We start from the raw sequence: 20055 nt of genomic DNA on the forward strand, positions 1-20055 counted from the left end.
GGGACACAATTCCTACCAATGAAACAAACAATGGGGCACAATTTCTAATGGGGCATAGTATCTCCCAATGATAGCAACAATGGGGCGCAATGACACCAATGATGGGGCACAATTCCTACCAGTGACGCCAATGATGGGACACAATTCCTACCAATAACACAAATGATGGGACACAATTCCTACCACTGACACCAATGATGGGGCACTATTCCTACCAATGACACCATTGATGGGACACAATTCCTACCAATGAAACAAACGATGGGGCACAATTTCTATCAATGACACGAATGATGGGGCACAGTTTCTACCAATGACACGAACGATGGGGCACAATTCCTACCAATGACACCAATATTGGGACACAATTCCTCCCAATGACAAAAAAAGGATGGGGCACAGTTCCTACCAATGACACGAACTATGGGACATAGTATCTCCCAATGATACCATCAATGGGGCACAATGACATCAATGATGGGGACAAAATTCCTCCCAATGACACCAACGATGGGACCCAGTGACGCCAAAGATAGGGGTGCAATTCAACTTAATGACACATATGACGGGGCACAATTCCAACTGATGCTGGGATATTTTCTACTCCCGATGACCACATGACCACCGTCCAGCCCAAGCCCCCCGAGCCTGAAGGACAGTAAACTGGCCCTTTGTTTATAGAGGAATGTAATACAATAAAAGTTTTGTGCTTTAAATGCACTTTAAAAACAATTAAATTAGAGTTGTGGAAATTAAAGATTAATTCCTTGATTAATCGATTACATTTTTTTGATTGATCAAAATTCGTTTGATCGGTACTCACCTCCCCACCGGCTTCCGGGTCTTCGGGGAGATCCGGTGATGTCACGGACATCAACGTCACCGGACTCCTCTCCCCAAGTGCCTCCGTCTGCTAACGAAGGGAAGGGGGGAGGAGTCCGGTTATGTTGAAGTTCTGATTGAACGTAACGCGTACGGGGGGAGGAACTACGCATGACGTCACCCGCTTCTGCCCTTTGGAAACTAACACGATTGTCGGCTTTACATGCTGTGTTTTTATTATCTTTATGTGAGTAGTTTGTGTTTGAACACAAAAATGAAATCTTATACTTAAGCGGTGAGCACTTAGATCTTTTCTTTCTACCTATGACCCGGCGTCCTTGCTGAGATCTAAGGAGACGTGAGAGAAGTTTATGGTCCGTGTTAACCCTTTTGATACCCGCTTGCATGACCACCTGTTTGCACAGGGGTCCATGCCATAAGGTGAGAGTGATTAGTTAGACCGGAGGTGGAGGGATTGTCACGCTACTGTGGAAAGAAAAATGACTTACGTCAGCGCTACAGTTTGAATTTAAAACGTATTTGTGTGAACTGTGAAGTTAGGTCATGGATTGTGGAAACTAACTAGTGTCTGGTGATTGATTACACAGACACGGAAGACTTTGGAAGGTGCGTTTTTGATCTGTGTACTGAGACACCCAAGCAACAAAAAATATGGGGGGGGGGGGCAGTTAAAACATTTATTATATTGCAGCTTACCAGTTCTTAGATGTGATGGCTGCATTAGTTTTCTTTTTTAGACTTTCCTTATTCCTATTTTCATCTGGTGATCCAGCCAGTAAGTCTGTTGTTTTTCAAAAGCACAAGCTCTCCAGCAGAATGTATCAGTTTACACGGATTAGACAAACCGATAAACACTGGCAGAGGTGCTTCCAAAGATCAGCTTTTTTAAAATTTATATATAAACCTTTATCCCAAAAGGTAAGCAAACTGTTTGCTGTAACAGCTTATAAGGTATTAGCTGAAGCTTGGCTTCAATTTGGTAGTGTATTTAAATCTGCTAATACATCTAACACCCCCCCCCCCCCAACTGACGATGCTGTTTTCCAAAGTTGCCCACGTGTGCCTTCATCCAGAGCGGGGTGAACTCTAATGCCCCATTCACACGGAAATTCTGATGAAAAAAGTCTGATTGGATTATGTTGTCGGAAAATCCGATCGCGTGTGGGATCTATCGGACTTTTTCTGTTGGAATTTCAGACGGAAAAAGTTTAAGAGCGGGATCTAACATTTTCTTAGAACAAAATCCGATCTGACTTTTTCCGATTGTGTGTAGTAAATTCCGACGCACAAAGTGCCACGCATGCTGAGAAAAAAATTGGAGACAAAAGCTATTGGCTACTGGCCTCTACGTAGTCCCGTCGTACATGTATAACGCTACCTCGTTCTGAACGATCGGATTTTCCAACCGTGTGTATGCCAGACAAATTTCGGCCAACGGATTTTGTGTTCGGAATGTCCGACCGTGTGTACAGGGCATAATAGAGGAGGTGTGTCACTGGCCAGATCATCAGGTGAAAACAGAGGGGGAAAAAAAGTCTATAAAAAATAGAAAACGAATGCAGTCACTGCATCTACTGATTGGTAAGCTGCAATATGATACATTTTAGACATGTGCACTGCCGAAAAATTTGTTCTATTTTCGTTTTTCGGGTCATTCGTTATGATCTCAATTTGTAAATTCGAAAATTCATAAATTTTGAAAATTCTAAAATCTGAAAATAAGAAAGAAAATCTGAAAATTCGAAAGAATAACTAACTAACTAATAATAACTAACTATTAAATTGTAGGTATTGGAATTTCCTTTCAAATTTGGCCGTAAGTGAATGCAATGAATACAAATTTATCTGAAGTTAGGAATTATCTGAAATAACGAATGCTGTATCTAAGCAAATGGAATGGAACAAATTAATAAAAACTTTTTATTATTATTATTATTATTATTTATTATTAATTCATTCCATTCCATTCGTCTAGATGTGGCATTCTTTATTTCAGATAATTCTTAAAGTCAGATAAATTCCTATTCATTACGTTCCCTAACAGCCAAATTTGAAAGGAAATACCAATTTAATAATTAGTAATAGTTATTATTATTGTTAGTTATTACTTTCAGTTTTTAGATTTTAGAATTTACAAATTTATGGATTTACAAAATTCGAATTTACGATTATTTTGAAAAATTTGTTAAACAGGTTTTCGTTAATTCGGAAATATCCAAATTAACGAAAAACCATTTAACAAATTTTTCCAAATATTCGTAAATTAGAATATTCGTAAATTCCAAAATCCAAAAACCCGAAAATTCAAAAATTTGTTGAAATTCGTTAAAAAATTCATTCGGAGCGAAACGAATTGCACATGTCTAATACATTTTTGGTTTTGAGTTTGATACTGCTTGGAGCCTAATGCCCCGTACAAACGATCGGAGTTTTCGTCGTAAAAATCTTGGATGGTTTTTCCAACGGAATTGCGCTCAAGCTTGCATACACACGGTCACACAAAAGTTCTCGGAACTTTCGACCGTCAAGAACGCGGTGATGCACAACACTAAGATGAGCCGAGAAAATGAAGTTCAATGCTTCCGAGCATGCGTCATTTTGCATGTCGGAATTGCTACAGGCGATCGGAATTTCCGATCGGAACATTTTCCATCTGAAAAATAGAGAACCTGCTCTCAATCTTTTTCTGGCGGGAATTCGGCCAGCAAAAGTCCGATGGAGCATACACACAGTCGGAATTTCTGACCAAGAGCTCTCATCGGACTAAAAAATAAAATGGCAGTCGTTGCGATATTTTATGTCATGCTGTATTTTCGCAGCTGTCTTTCAAACACAATTTAAAAAAAAAAAAATACACTTTCATGAATGGAAAAAAAAACAAAGCAGTAAAGTTAGCCAAATTTTTTATTTATTTTTTTGTATAACGTGAAAGATGATGTTACACCAAGTAAATAGATACCTAACATGTCACGCTTTATGGCGACAAACTACAGTACTTAATAATCTCCATAAGCGAAGCTTTGACCAATTTTAACAGTTACCCATTTAGAGTTACAGAGGAGGTCTTGCACTAGAATTATTGCTCTCGCTCTAATGATCGTGGCCCTACCTCACATGTGTTGTTTGAACATTGTTTACATTTGCGGGCATGACTTACATATGCTTTCACTTGTGTGCGTGAGCTCAGAAGGATGGGGCACTTTAATTTTTTATTTTTTTAAAAATCGTATTTATTTTATTTTGTTGAGCTTGCCGACATGCCCGCATTAAAGCATTGAACCAAAGAACGCAGCCCGACCAAAAGGTTGTGTACAGCCACGGAATCCCCCGTCATGGCAGGCCCTAGGCCCACTGTCTGAGGTGGGGGAGGGTACGAGGCCCCGTCCACTATAGATGAAGGGATACCTGGACCAACCCTGGGGGCCTGCCCACCCCTAGAACTTGACACAGAGGACACAAAAAGCTGCAGAGTAGAGACAACATTAGACAACGACTTACCAGGCCGACCAGGACGAGATCCTACAGCCGCCATTCCGGAATCCCCCGTCGACGACCTCTGCTGAGCGATCTCCTCTTCCACACTGGACAATTCCCCCTCGGAGCGAGAGGAGTCTTGGCAACCGTCTGGAGTCTGGACTGGCGAGGATACGCCGCCCGCAGAAGGCCCCCGGCTGCTCGCTGTCTCTCCTGCGCCTCTGTCCTCCAGGACTGGTGTGCCTGGCCATTGCTGTGTGGCTCCTCTTCACCTTCCTGCTGGTGGGAGGGGCCCTGCTGCTCCAACCAGTAGTGGAGGCCATCTGATCCCGCCTAGACCTGGGGGTGATGGGGTCTCCGGCCGCTCTGCCCGACTGGCCGTGACTCGTAGTGCGACTCCTCCCCTGCTAAGACACCATTCCCAGCGCAACTCCCGCCAGAAATGTGGCCACACTCTCATGGGTCTCCTCTCTGGGACCAGGGGTGGTATAGGGCTGCATCCCCGTCCCGCAGAGCTCCGCCCCAACGGGGATTCCTCCCAGCACCGGCACCTGAGTCAACCAGAGAAGGCTGAGCCGGCTGGGCTGGAGGGTACGAGTCTGGGCTCCCAGAATGGCGCTGTGGCAGTTGTCCCTAGCATGGCTGCTGACATGACAGCGATCACTGCTCCCGATGACAGGGAGCAGTAGATCCCTGTCATGTCATAAGGCAGAACGGGAAAATGCCACCCGTTCTGCGGCTCCACGACACAATCACCAGGGAAACCAGCAGGCATCGAGTCTGCAGGACCCGCGTGCATGGTCATGCTGTACGCCGCAGGCGTGCGTGCCTACCAGCCCCACCAATTAAAGGGGACATACAGGTACGCCCATTTGCCCACCACTGCCATTGTGCCGACATATATCGGCGTGCGGCGGTCAGCAAGTGGTTAGATCTTCTTTCTTCCCCATTCTGAAGCTCAGTTTGAACTTCAGCAAGTCGATGTGATTGGCTAATTAGCAATTTGTGTTATCAAGCAATTGAACAGGTGTACCAAATAAAGTGGCTGGTGAGATATATATATATATATATATATATATATATATATATATATATATATATATATATATATGAAATGGGGAAAACTTGATGGACTATATGATTTTTATTTGATTTTTTTCTGCTGTCACCCTCCTATGTTTCTATGTATATGATTGTATTTATTTTTTATCAGTTGAACTTGATGGATTTGTATCTTATTCATCGTTACAATGTAACTTTTCAGGAAACAGCCAGGTGACCCAGAAAGTTGTGTTGGGAAACATTGATGTCAAGCTGCTACTATGAAGTGTGTTGAGTTCCCGAATAATGAGAAAGGCTGAACAGAACAGAAGAAAGTTTGGCCTTTATTCATACAGGAAGATGAGGTCGTACATACATGACATCCATGTGGATCTGAATTTCTCTTCTGTAGTCTTTAATGCAGAGGTCAAGTCTTCCATCTGAAAAAAATATCACTTATCTATGCAAACCATAATTGTTGGGTTGGAGGATGAATCTGTTTCCATAGTAATGGAATGTCTTCTCAACCTTTTTAACACAGAGGAACCCTTCAAATAATATTATGTTATTAGGTTGTATTATTTCTACAGCTCACAGTACATTAGTGTGGGCAGTAAGTTGATACAGAAGAATAAATAGAGATGTTCTTCAGGGCAAAATTGTTTTCAGTAATAAGAATGAAGTGATAATAATGGCCAAAAAAGAACCACAGACAGTGAAAATTGTAGTGTTCCTTTGTATTGGTGACCAATTAGAGAAGGGCCTTTTACATTGGGGGTCAGTGGGGACTTGGGAGAATGTTTATTACACTGGTGATCAATGGGAAGAACGTTTCTTACATTGGTGGTCAGTGGGGAGAATGCTCCTTACATGGATCATCAAGGGGGAGAATTTTCCTTATATTGGGGGTCAGTGGGAAGAATGTTCCTTACATTGGTGATCAGTGGGAAGAATGTTTGTTTCAGTGGGGATCAGTGGGAAGAATGTTTGTTACATTGGGGATCAGTGGGAAGAATGTTTGTTACATTGGGGATCAGTGGGAAGAATGTTTGTTACATTGGGGATCAGTGGGAAGAATGTTCCTTACATTGGTCATCAAGGGGGAGATTGTTCCTTACATTGTTGGTCAGTGGAAAGAGTGTTTCTTACATTGGGGTTCAGTGGGAAGAATGCCCCTTACAATGGCCATCAAGGGGGAGAATGTTACTTCCATTGGTGGTCAGTGGGGAGAATGCTCCTTACATGGGTCATCAAGGAGGGAGAATGTTCCTTACATTGGTGGCCAGTGGGAAGAATGTTTCATACATCGAGGGTCAGTGTGAAGAATGCCCCTTAGATTGGTGGTCAATGGGAAGAATGCTCTTTACATTGGGGGTCTTTGGGAAGAATGCTTCTTACATTGGTGGTCAATTTGAAGAATTGCCCCCTTTACAGACAGCCAAAAACCTCATTGTGTCAGTGGTCGCCAATCTGGTGGAAACAGCACCTCTGGAGGAACCTTACTTGCTATAAGTCTGGTTTAGATAGTATTTGGGTGAAGCCCAAATCACTGAAGTGACTGGCCTCAGGTGATACACAGAGATGAAACAAATCCTCCTACATACCTTCTACCTGTTTATCTGCAGCCCTCTCTTCTCTTCATCCAGTGCAAGATTTATACAGCTTGTCTGAGATTTCAGAAAGCAGGAGGTGGGGACAGGAAGTTACACTCTGCAGTGCCCAGTGAAAGCTGATTGGAGGTAAGGGACACACCTCCTCTTCACACAGCATACAGGAAGGGAGGTGAGGCTCTCAATTACAAGCTGTGTGTTGGAGCTCTCCCCCCTGTCACCTGAAGTGACTCATACTGATAGCAGAGGAAGGAGACAGCAGATAGAAATGACACTCTGTGCTCTGGATTGAGACAAGCATACACTGTAGAGGGATATGCTTTGGTCATATTTCATGTATTAAGTTTACAGCCACTTTAAAGTGGTTGTAAACCCTTACAGACCACTTTAACCTACAGGTATGCCTAGATTAAGGATTACCTGTAGGTGCAAGAATTATCTTAAAATACATGGTTAAGGAGATATTTTCCCAAAAACGGGCATCGATGTCTACGGCGCACGCACGCCATAGACAACGGCACAGGCGTACTGAATGTGCTGTTAGTGAAGACAATCATGGCGTCACTGACAGCTCCTGCATGCATGCGCCAGCCAGTGATGTCATTGCTGCTCCGGCCAGTCACAACGCCGGAGCAGTGATACCCAGAAGTTACTCCGGGTATCATGGCAGTGATGGAGGTGATGAACGAGGGTTGCTTCGAGGGCTTCGATCTCAGGTAAGTAATTCATAATGAGCTGGTATGCTATGCATACTAGCTCATTATGCCTTTGTCCTGCAGGATGTTTTTTTTTTTTGTTTTTTTGTTTTTTAGAGAGGGTTTATTTCCTCTTTAAAACTCACCTAAATAAAACAATCACAACAGTCTCAATTTTCTTGCAACTTGGAGGCTGTCATAGAAACCAGACTGGCTTCACAGAAAAAAATACAAAGAAACATTTGAAGTATAATATAAAGTCAATAATATGTGGAAACACTTTTACATTTGTGGAGTATGTCTGTAATTCCGCTTCCGCCTACGGATCTCTAGCAACAGTCACGAAAAAAACCAGAAGATCAGAATTCACTTCCAAGCCTGCCGAATGTCTCCGGATTGCAGCTGACGGAGGAACTGGCTCGGTCTGTATTCATTTTGCAGAGCGCAGATGTGCAATGAAAGAATGAAGGATCAGAATGTCTCGTTCTCATTGAAGAACATGACTGAGGCCATGGGAGGTCACTGTAAGGTTACATCCACCAAGACTGCAATAGATGAATGCAAATCATTGAATCTGCTTTGTTCACGCATATAAGCCCAAACCTCTAAGAAAAAAAATCCCGTTGTTTTCTGAGCAGCTGAAATTGAAGGCCAAGCTTTTTAAACTCCTACACCTTATTTTAGGCATGAAATCAGCTACTGACGAGTATCGCTAATAATGGAGAAACAATGGTGTATTGCAAGTTGCCCCTACAGTAGAGGTAGCATCAGATGTCATTTATGTTAGGTGCAGTAGTGTTTAAGTGTAATGCCGCATACACACGACCAGACTTTTCGACTGACTTGGTCGGGCGGACAATCCGACGGACTTTGCAGCTGAGGTCCACCGGACTTTCAAACGAATGGACTTGGCCACACACGATCACTACAAAAGTCAGACGGATTTGAACGTTATTACGTAGAAAAAGGAAGTTCATAGCCAGAAGCCAATAGCTGCCCTAGCGTCTGTTTTAGTCCGTCGGACCAGCATACAGATGAACGGATTGTCCTGACAAATTTGAAGCCAGTCTTATTTCTAGGTCCGCCGGACTTTTGGGAAGAAAAAGTCTGCTGGAGCCCACACATAATCGAATTGTCCGACAGACTCTGGTCCGCCAGAAAGTCAGATCGTGTGTACGCGGCATAACACTCCAAGTCAGTGGCAGCTGGTGCTGGAGGATTTGGGGGGGGGGGGGTGTAGGCCCTTCCGAGTCTGCACTCACCCCTATGTGCGGAGCCCTCCAGCTGTCACAACTCCCCTGGTGCCCGGTGCCACGGTTTCTGACCCAGTCTTGTTTGCAGGTTCTGGGTCTTGGTCGCGAAGCTGGAAATCCGATGCCAATTCGCTGGTATCGCAGGGTGGGAGAGTTCGGGGCAAAGTGCTCTGTGCCCTGAGGACAATATGAAACTAGCCAATTGAGGCCTTGGGGTGTGGTCATGTACTTGTGAGGGGGTGAAGGACCTGGTAGAGACCTGTTGGTCCAGCGCCCTGCACAGTGCACGGCCACACAGATGCGCGCTGGAGGGGGGGGGGGGGGGCGTTCGCCCTTGTGGACCGGCCGCCACTGTTCCAAGCATTTATTACCTCTTACAGAGATCACAGTACTCCTTCCTGACCATGCCTTACTCTATTTTCTTTTCTCCATAAGGACAGCACCATCGTTCAGGTGTAGCCGGGGTGTCACTCCAGGCTCCTTCCACACTGCTTGCACCCCCTCCCCCGGCCACTGTGCTACTGGCTGTGGTACAGAGGAGCAGGCTGAGAGCATTGGTGATAGTTCTCCTCTATCCTATGTTGCCGCTGGTTCTCCTCTATCGTATGTTGCCAGATATATTATTACCTGTTTCCCCATTCTGATCAGTGACAGGAGCGGGCTTTGTATAGTGTGAAATGGTTTTGTGTAGTACTAAATTCCCTTCTGTCCCCCCCTTGCTTCCCACCCCCCCTTTGCCTACCACCCCCCAGCCCCCCCTTTGCCTCCCACAGGGGCAGATTGGATCTGATCAGAAGCAGGGAGAGGATGTCACAAAGGACACTGGGACTTGAGGTTCCTAAAGGGGCGATGCATCACACTTGCTAATGGAGGCTAACAAGCTGTGGACCTCAATTCCCACAAGTCACTGCACCTGGAGGAGGAGAGCTTCACTGTTTTCCCAAGCAAACTGTTCCAAGTCCAGTGAGGAGAGAGAAGAGTGCGGACCTGTAGTTGGCGTCTGTGCTCTAAAGTCTAGTACACACAATGAGATAGATAGATATCGGATGAAAGCTCATCCATTTTTTTTTCTGCACACTAGTCTCTGTACCGAATGGGTTACTAAAGTACGAAAATTCTCATACGACAGAATAAAAATTCGGAAGTGATTTCATGTATTTGTATTGTATTTTCAGATGAAAATCATGCGATCTGGTAAAATCATACGATCTGGTATCATATGAGAAAAAATTTCATGTTTGTCCCTTTGGAAAAAATTTCAAGATGAAAGCTGTGTACTAACGATCAGATCGTACGTACAATTGCTTTGAAAGTGGTATTTTTTGTACAGGCCTTAAGCCTGAGGGACCAGAGCCAAGAACGGAAGCCATGCTGACCTGCTGCTGTGCCTGTCCATCTACATCGGGGAGAGAGGATGGACCAGCATTCTGTGTCTGCCAAAGCTGCCCAAAAGTCTGAGGGTGAGAGCCGGAGCTGAGAGACTGCACCCTGTGTGAGGATCCTGGTAATGGTTTGTGGAACCTGCTGATCGCCAAGCCACTGTGACCAGACAAGCCAAACTATATGACTCTACTTAGCAGCCTATATGCCATTCTCTACCCAGACTCCAAAATGGACAGATCACGTGCACCACCTAAAGAAGGGCCCCACCAAAAGAAAGTACTTTCAGTTACCTTCAGAGGTACCCCAGCACTAGAAACGCATATGCCCACCCTAAATTGGGGTTGTATGTGCACAAGGACCCTTTTCGTTCTTCCGAGTTAGTTGATGCCATTATAAAGACTCTTGTTTCACCTATTATAGGTCAGTTTGACTTTTCTATAATCCTTGGAGTGCCAGTTAGTGGGCCATTGACCATTCATCTATTATAGCACCTTTAAGTTTGTATAATTATCTGTTTCATGATTTATGCCTTGTTTAATTGCATTGCCGCAATACAATTAGTTATTCTATAACCAAGTTGCTTGTGGTCTAGTTTATTTGCCTCATTATAGAGTGGTGGCTTACTAATTCTTAAGTCACACAGGCAGGGCCGCTGATAGAAATCATGGGGCCCCATACAGCCTACCTGATGGGGCCCCCTTCAGCTACACCCTGGCCCCGCCCCTGGTACCTCCTTTAGTCCCACCTCACTGCTACTTCTCTCACGCGGAAAGAGGAATCACTCCACAGCGCCAGGGGGGCGGCACTAGCCAGCTGAGCCAGCATGAGGAGATGAGGAGCGGGCGTGGTAGAGGCATTCTTCCGCGCCCGAAATCGAAAAATAGTCCCTCCCCTGCCGCCACCTCCTCATTCTCCACATAGCTATCAGTAAAGAAATAAAAAACATAAAAAGTAAACGGGGGGGGGGGGGGGGGGGGGGTGGGCTAGTTGTTTGGCAGTATTTAGGACTCTGATCAGTCATTGCTGGAGGATTTTTTTTTTAATTACTTATCTGTTCAGGTTGCCCGGGCCCCCTTGCTGGCCGGCCTGGTACAACAGGGCCAGTTGTACTGGCCTATCAGCGGCCCTGCACACAGGTGTATATGGCTTTTAGTCTACAACCAAGTGTGTCAGTTGGGATCAAGCTGTTAAGAGAGTAGTGGCAGAACAGAGAACATGCCATCAAAAGCAGCTCCTGTATAAGTAATGGCTACACAGGCATTCTCGGCTGTCTCCCGCGGGGGTGGGGGGTTTGGTGTTCGTAAAAAATGAAATTATGTGCAGCACTCAAAACATGGAAATACATATGTATACAAACTAATGTACACTGTGCAATGACCACAAAAACTAATAATAATGAAAATGAGATGTTAAATTCACACCCAAACTAAAGACCATGTGCCATCATAAAAAAGTTGTTTTAAAATATAATCATAGCAGTCTTTAAATAAATGGTGAAAACAAATTGTGTAACTAGAAGTGGGATTCTTATATATATTATTAACACTGATCACTGATCACCCTCACAATTTTGTAAATATATGATCCTATCATTTAATGTGACAACACTGAAGAAATGACACTTGGCTACAATGTAAAGTAGTGAGTGTACAGCTTGTATAACAGTGTAAATTTGATGTCCCCTCAAAATAACTCAACACCAGCCATTAATGTCTAAACCGCTGGCAACAAAAGTGAGTACACCCCTAAGTGAAAATGTCCAAATTGGGCCCAATTAGCTATTTTCAATTCCCCTGGGTCATGTGACTCATTAGTGTTACAAGGTCTCAGGTGTGAATGGGGAGCAGGTGTAATACATTTGGTGTTATCGCTCTCACTCTCTCATATTGGTCACTTGAAGTTCAACATGGCACCTCATGGAAAAGAACTCTCTGAGGATCTGAAAAAAAGAATTGTTGCTCTACATAAAGATGGCCTAGGCTATAAGAAGATTGCAAAGACCCTGAAACTGAGCTGCAGCACGGGGGCCAAGACCATACAGCGGTTTAACAGGACAGGTTCCACTCAGAACAGGCCTCCCCATGGTCGACCAAAGAGGTTGAGGTCACGTGCTCAGCGTCATATCCAGAGGTTGTCTTTGGGAAATAGAGGTATGAGTGCTGCCAGCATTGCTGCAGAGGTTGAAGGGGTGGGGGGTCAGCCTGTCAGTGCTCAGACCATATGCCGCACGCTGCATTAAATTGGTCTGCATGGCTGTCATCCCAGAAGGAAGCCTCTTCTAAAGATGATGCACAAGAAAGCCTGCAAACAGTTTGCTGAAGACAAGCAGACTAAGGCCGTGTACACACGCAGGGACTGTTCGCTCAACTTTGTCCGTCAAACAGTTTCAGCGGACAGTCCGCTCAAAATTAGCATGGACGGACTTGCCCACACACGACGAACGAACAGTCCGCTGAAACCGTGCGCGATGACGTGAACGGCACGTACGACGGGATGAAAAATACGACGTCCTATACACTGCAATACAACTTTCGGCGTGTAAATCCTTTCTGAGCATGCGCGGAACTTAGTTTGACGAACAAGCCTACACACGAGGGGACTGTTCGCTGAAACAAAGTTTCAGCGGACAGTTTTTCGGAATTTCCGAAAAACTTTGTTCAGCAGACTGTTCGCTGAAACTGTCCGCTGAAAGCCCACACACGAGCGGACTGTCCGCCGAAACACTGTTCAGCGGACAAAGTTGGGCGAACAGTCCCCGCGTGTGTACGCGGCCTCGGGATATGGATTACTGGATCCATGTCCTGTGGTCTGATGAGACCAAGGTAAACTTATTTGGTTCAGATGGTGTGAAGCATGTGTGATGACAACCAGGTGAGGAGTACAAAGACAAGTGTGTCTTGCCTACAGTCAAGCATGGTGGTGGGAGTGCCATGGTCTGGGGCTGCATGAGGGCTGCCGGCACTGGGGAGCTACAGATCATTGAGGGAACCATGAATGCCAACATGTACTGTGATATACTGAAGCAGAGCATGATCCCCTCCCTTTGGAGACTGGGCCACAGGGAGACACCTCCAAGACCACCACTGCCTTGCTAAAGAAGCTGAGGGTAAAGGTGATGGACTGGCCAAGCATGTCTCCAGACCTAAACCCTATTGAGCATCTGTGGGGCATCCTCAAATGGAAAGTGGAGGAGCACAAGGTCTCCAACATCCACCAGCTCTGTGATATCATCATGGAGGAGTGGAAGAGGAGTCCAGTGGCAACCTGTGAAGCTCTGGTGAACTCCATGTCCAAAAGGGTTAAGGCAGTGCTGGAAAGTACACAAAATATTTACACTTTGGGCCCAGTTTGGACATTTTCACTTAGGGGTGTACTCACTTTTGCTGCCAGCAGTTTAGACATTAATGGCTGTGTGTTGAGTTATTTTGAGGGGACAGACAATTTACACTGTTATACAAGCTGTACACTCACTACTTTACATTGTAGCAAAGTGTCATTTCTTCACATGAAAAGATAGAATAAAATATTTACAAAAATGTGAGGGGTGTACTAACTTTTGTGATATAGGGGGTTATTTACGAAAGGCAAATCCACTTTGCACTACAAGTACACTGCAAATGCACTTGGCAGTAAAGTCGCTGTAGATCTGAGGAGGACATGCAAGGAAAATCAAAAAACAGCATTTTAGCTTGCATATGATTGGATGATAAAATCAGCAGGGCTTCCCCTTATTTCAGATCTACCCCTCAGATTTACAGCAACTGCACTTCCAACTTTCCAAGTGCATTTTCAGTGCAATTTCAAGTGAACTTTGCACTTGTAGTGCAAATCAGATTTTCCATTCGTAAATAACCCCCATACTATATAATAAAAAATAAAAAATCCAGTGGTGATCAAATACCACCAAAAGAAAACTGTATTTGTGGGAAAAATATGGTTTGATCATGCAATTACCAGCAATTACCAGCTAAAGTAGCACAGTGCCGAATAGCAGAAAATGGCCTGGTCATGAAAGGGGAAAAATCTTCCACAGGGCAAGGTCAATGACAATTTTGCCCCATTGATCTGCTGTTTTGCTCCTTGCTATGGAGCTTGAGCAACATCAAGCTCACCAGCAACAATCACAGTTTCACCTCTTATGCCCCATACACACGGTCGGACATTCTGACGACAAAATACGTCTGATTTTTTCCAACGGATTTTGGCCCAAACTTGTCTAGCATACACATGATCGCACAAAGTTGTCTGAAATCCGATCGTTCAGAACGCAGGGACGTAGAACACGTACGACGGGGCTATAAAGAGGCCAGTAGCCAAAAGCTTTCATCTCGTAATTTATTCTGAGCATGCGCGGCACTTTTGTCCTTCGGAATTGTCTACAGACGATCGGAATTTAAACGATTGGATTTTGTTGTCGGAAAATTTTAGCTCCAGATCTCAAACTTTGTGTGTCGGAAATTCCGACTGAAAAAGTCCGATGGAGCCCACACACACGATCGGATTTCCCGACAACAAGATCCAATCGCACGTTTTCCCTGTGCACAGGGCATATGGCTTAACTACAAATCAATGGAGAGCAATTTGTAGTAGAGCTGATGATGTAGAACTTGTTGAACTTGTAGCAGCAACAAATCGCTTCTTAGCGCGACTATGGTGATTAATCACTGGAGATTTGTAGCAGCGATTAATTGCTGCTACAAAATTGCACGTCCGCCATGGCCCTAAAAGCGTTGAACATGGGGGGGGGGGGGGAGAGGATCGTGAACAGTTTTACAAGAAGCTGCATTCTAGGAATCCGCAGCTTTCTACGACTCTTTAATTTGCACAGTAGTGTCTCGGAGAGCGAATAGAAGGATTATTTCTTGGATGAGGCTGTACGTGCGAGAACGGTCGGATCTGCCGCGCCGGGTCACCTCACACCCATGTCTATTTTCTCCCCCCCCCCCCCCCCAGGCTTTGTTGTGTGTCACAATGGACGAGGGAGCAGCACAGTCTGCACCCTTTGTAGCACATAGCAATTACGGTATCTCTCATGCTGTTGCAGTTGACGGACGCACAGTATTAGCAGCGTAACGCCCCCGGCAGGCCCCGCCTTGCTGGAAATCGCCGGCTCCGATTGGTGGCAGAAAAGCCGGTCTCTTGGAGACAGATAAACAGGAGCTGTTCAAACTTGTATGGAGCTGGGTGTTGCTATGTGCTCAGGTCACGTGCGGAAAAAAAAACTTCTGTGCGTTTTACTAGCTGCATGTGCTGTAAAAAGGGACATCAGCACAGAAATCTTTTCATGGCTTGTGTGTGGAGTAAAGTGTTATTAAACCCCATTACACATGTGTAATCTGTAATCCATACTACGTGCCGTGAGAAATGCTGCACACCTTTCTTTTCAGGGTAATGTGCAATGGGGGGATAATGATTTCATTCCCTGCAGATTTTGTAAGTTTGCCCACTTACAAAGAAATTATTATTATACACGATTTATATAGCACCAACAGTTTACGCAGCGCTTTACAATGTATAGGTGGGACAGCACAATTACAGTACAGTTCAATACAAAAGGTACGGGAGGGCCCTGCTCACAGAGCTTACATTCTAAAGGGAGGGGAAGGGTCCATCATTTTTATCATAGGTGTATTTTAAAGTGGAGGTCCACCAATATTTTTATTTTTATTTTTTAAAGTCAGCAGCTACAAATGCTGCAGCTGCTGACTTTTAAACTAAGGACACTTACCTGTCCAGGGCGCCCGCGATGTCGGCACCTGAGGCCGAACCATCCCTCGGTTCTCGGATGATGCCACCGCCATCTTCCGTAAGGGAACCAGGAAGTGAAGCCTTAGCCCTTGTACCCACGGTCGGACATTCTGACAACCAAATCCGTTGGATTTTATCTGATGGATTTTGTCCGAAACTGTTGCATACACACGGTCGGACAAAGTTGTTGGAAAATCCGATTGTACATAATGTGATGATGTTATTTCTTTACGACGGGACTACGTTCACGCTAGTAGCCAATAGCTTTGGACTGGGAATTTGATCTGAGTATGCGTGGCACTTTGTCCGTCGGAGTAGGCTACACGTGATCGGAGTGAGTCCAATAGGAGCATTTTGACGGAAAATTTTACCGGCAAGTTGGAAAAGTTAGTCCGTCGGATATTCCAACGGAAACAGTCCAATGGAGACCACACACAGTCGGAATATCCGACAAAACGGTCCGATAGGACACATTCCGTCTGAATCTCCGACCGTGTGTACAAGGGCTTACGGTTTCACTTCCCGGTTCCCTACTGTGCATGCGCGAGTCATATTGCGCAATCCGAGTGGTCCCTGCTGTCTCTGGGACCCGTGTGCCTCCCATCAGACAGCGGGGGGGGGGGGGGAATTGGCATAGGTCACCGCGATCCCCGCTGTGATATATGCCCGGGAGTGAGTGCAAATACCTGTATTATATAGCTATCTGCACCCCCCCTCCCACCTGAAAGGTGCAAAATGTGACACCAGAGGGGGCAAGGGTTCTGAAAAACGGAAGTTCCATTTTTGTGTGGACCTCCGCTTTAAATGATAGAGACAGAATATCAACCAAAAATCCAGAAAAAAATAAAACAAATGCTATAAATTAAGTTGCAGTTCAGTGAGTAAAATAAGTATTTGTTCCCCAAGCAAAACATGACTTAGTAGTTGGTGGAGAAACCCTTGTTGGCGATCACAGAGGTCAGACGTTTCTTGTAGTTGGTGACCAGGTTTGCACACATCTCAGGAGGGGGATTTTGGTCCTCTCTTCTTTACAGATATTTTCAAAATCCTTAAGGTTTTTTGGCTGTCGCTTGGCAACTCGAAGTTTCAGCTCCCTCCATTAATTTTTTATAGGATTAAGGTCTGGAGACTGGCTAGGCCACTCCATGACCTTAATGTGCTTCTTCTTGAGCCACTTCATTGTTGCCTTGGCGGTACGTTTTGGGTCATTGTCATGCTGGAAGACTCATCCACGACCCACCTTCAGTGTTCTGGCTGAGGGAAGAAGGTTCTCATCCCAGATTTTACAATACATGGCTCCGTCTATTGGCCCCTCAATGTGGCGAAGTTGGCCTGTACCTTTAGCAGAGAAACAGCCAAAAAGCATCATGTTTCCACCTCTGTACTTGACTGTAGGGATGGTGTTCTTAGTCAGCATTTTTATTCCTCCAAACACGGCGTGTCGAGTTAATGTCAAAGAGCTCAATTTTGGTCTCATCTGACCTCAGCACTTTCTCCCAATCCTTCTCTGAATCATTTAGATGTTGATTGGCATGACAGTACATGTGCCTTCTTGAGGAGGACGACTTGCCCTGTTTAGAGGAAGAAAAATGCTGACTATGACCTTAAGAACACCATCCCTACAGTCAAGTACGGAAGTGGAAACATGATGCTTTGGGGTGGTTTCTCTGCTAAAAGGTACAGGCCAACTTTTCCACATTGAGGGGCCAATGGATGGAGCCATGTATTGTAAAATCTAGCATGAGAACCTTCTTCCCTCAGCCAGAACACTGAAGATGGGTCTAGGATGGGTTTTTTAGTATGACAATGACCCAAAACATACTCCCAAGGCAACAAGGGAGTGGCTCAAGAAGAAGCACATTAAGGTCATGGAGTGGCCTAGCCGGTCTCCAGACCTTGTTCCTATAGAAAATTTATGGAGGGAGCTGAAACTTTGAGTTGCCAAGTCAGGGCCGTCTTTAATATTGATTGGACCCTGGGCAAAACTTTTCTTGGGGGCCCCCCCATGCACTTTGGCTCTCCACCTGCTCTGAGACATACAATAAATAGCAGCTAGACTCAAAATAAGTTTACTGAATCAGATCAGGCAGCTATTGCGATTGGTTGCCAGAGGTTACAGTGTATCATTACCGCTCACTGACTGGTTGCTAGAGGTTACAGCACACATTATGGCTCACTGATTAGTTGTTAAAGGTTACAGCACATGATTTCTGCTTGTTGACTGTTTGCTAGAGATTACTGTGGATATGACCTCAGGGGGGCATGATATACATATCAATGCCGCTGGCTGCCCCTATTTACATATGAATGCCAGTAATTACATGTAAACACAGGGTCTGAAGGTGAGTCATCTTTACACAACAATAAGGCAGAGCTGGGCAGCATTAGTAGCAGCACTTCACACTGAGATATTGGGACACAGCACAGGACTAAAACCCCAAGGGACGAGGGAATTTAAACCAGGATAGTTTCCAAGTTTGGGCCCCACAACAATGACAGGGCCCAGGGCGGCTGCCCCTTTTGCCCTGCCTTAAAAACGGCCCTGTGCCAAGTGACAACCAAGAAACCTTAAGGATTTAGAGCAGTGGTCATCAACCCTGTCTTCAGGGCCCACTAACAGGCCAGGTTTTCAGGTTTTATGTATTAAGTTGGGGAGATGCAGACTAGAATACTGCAATCACTGAGCAGCAAATGATATCACCTTAGATGTGTTTCAGTTATCTTGCAAACCTGGCCTCTAATGCCTTGTACACACGGCCGGACTTTTTGACAGCAAAGGTCCGACGGAACAAATCCGTCGGACAATTCGATCATGTGTGGGCTTCATTCTGACCTTTGCTGTCGAAAAATCAGAGGAACTTTAGATTTAGAACATGTTTCAAATCTTTCCGACGGACTCCAGTCCGGTCGAAAAATCCGTTCATCTGTATGCTGGTCCGACGCACGAAAACTGATGCTAGGACAGCTATTGGCTACTGGCAATGAACTTCCTTATTCTAGTCCGGTTGTACGTCATCACTGCCGAATATGTCAGACTTTGATGTGATTGTGTGTGTCCAAGTCCATTAGTTCGGAAAGTCTGTCGGAAGTCCACCGAAAGTCCGTCTGACCTAGTCTGCCGGAAAGTCCGGTCGTGTGTACGCGGCATTAGTGGGCCCTGAGGACAGGGTTGATGACCACTGATTTAAGCCCCGTACACACGAGCGGACTTTTCAACATCCAAAGTCTGACGGAATGATTCCGGCAGACTATTCGATCGTGTGTGGGCTGCAACGGACTTTTGATTCGCAAAAGACCGACAGACTTTAGAAATGGAACATGCTTCAAATTTTTCCGCCAGAACTCTGCCGGACCCAGTTCCTACCGAAAAATTCGCTCGTGTGTATGCTATTCCGACGGACTAGAACCGACGCTAGGGCAGCTATTGGCTACTGGCTATGAACTTCCTTATTCGAGTCCAGTCATACGTCATCACGTTCGAATCCGTCGGAGTTTGGTGTGATTGTGTGTGGCCAAGTCCGTTCATTCGGAAAGTCCGTCAGAACTCTGTCAGAACTCCGTCAGAACTCCTTCAAAAGTCTGTCGGACATAAGTCTGGTCATGTGTACGCGGCATTAGAGAACATCTGTAAAGAGAGCGGATCAAAATCCCTCCTGAGATGTGTGCAAACCTGGTCACCAACTACAAGAAATGTCTGACCTCTGTGCTTGCCAACAAGGGTTTCTTCACCAAGTACTAAGTCATATTTTACTTGGGGATCAAATACTTATTTTACTCACTGAACTGCAAGTCAATTTATAACATTGGTATCATGTGTTTTTTCTGGATTTTTTGTTGATATTCTGTCTCTATCATTTAAAATACACCTATGATAAACACGATAGTCTCTTCATTTCTTTGTCAGTGGGCAAACTTACAAAATCTGCAGGGGATCAAATCATTATTTTCCACACTGTATCCTACAGGAGATGTGATAGGGGACAATTCATTCTGTGGGGTGGCCACGTG

This window comes from Lithobates pipiens, unplaced genomic scaffold (assembly GCF_037356315.1).
Source record: "Lithobates pipiens isolate NorthernLeopardFrog02 unplaced genomic scaffold, aLitPip1_a1.2 Scaffold_19, whole genome shotgun sequence".
Lineage (NCBI taxonomy): Eukaryota > Metazoa > Chordata > Amphibia > Anura > Ranidae > Lithobates > Lithobates pipiens.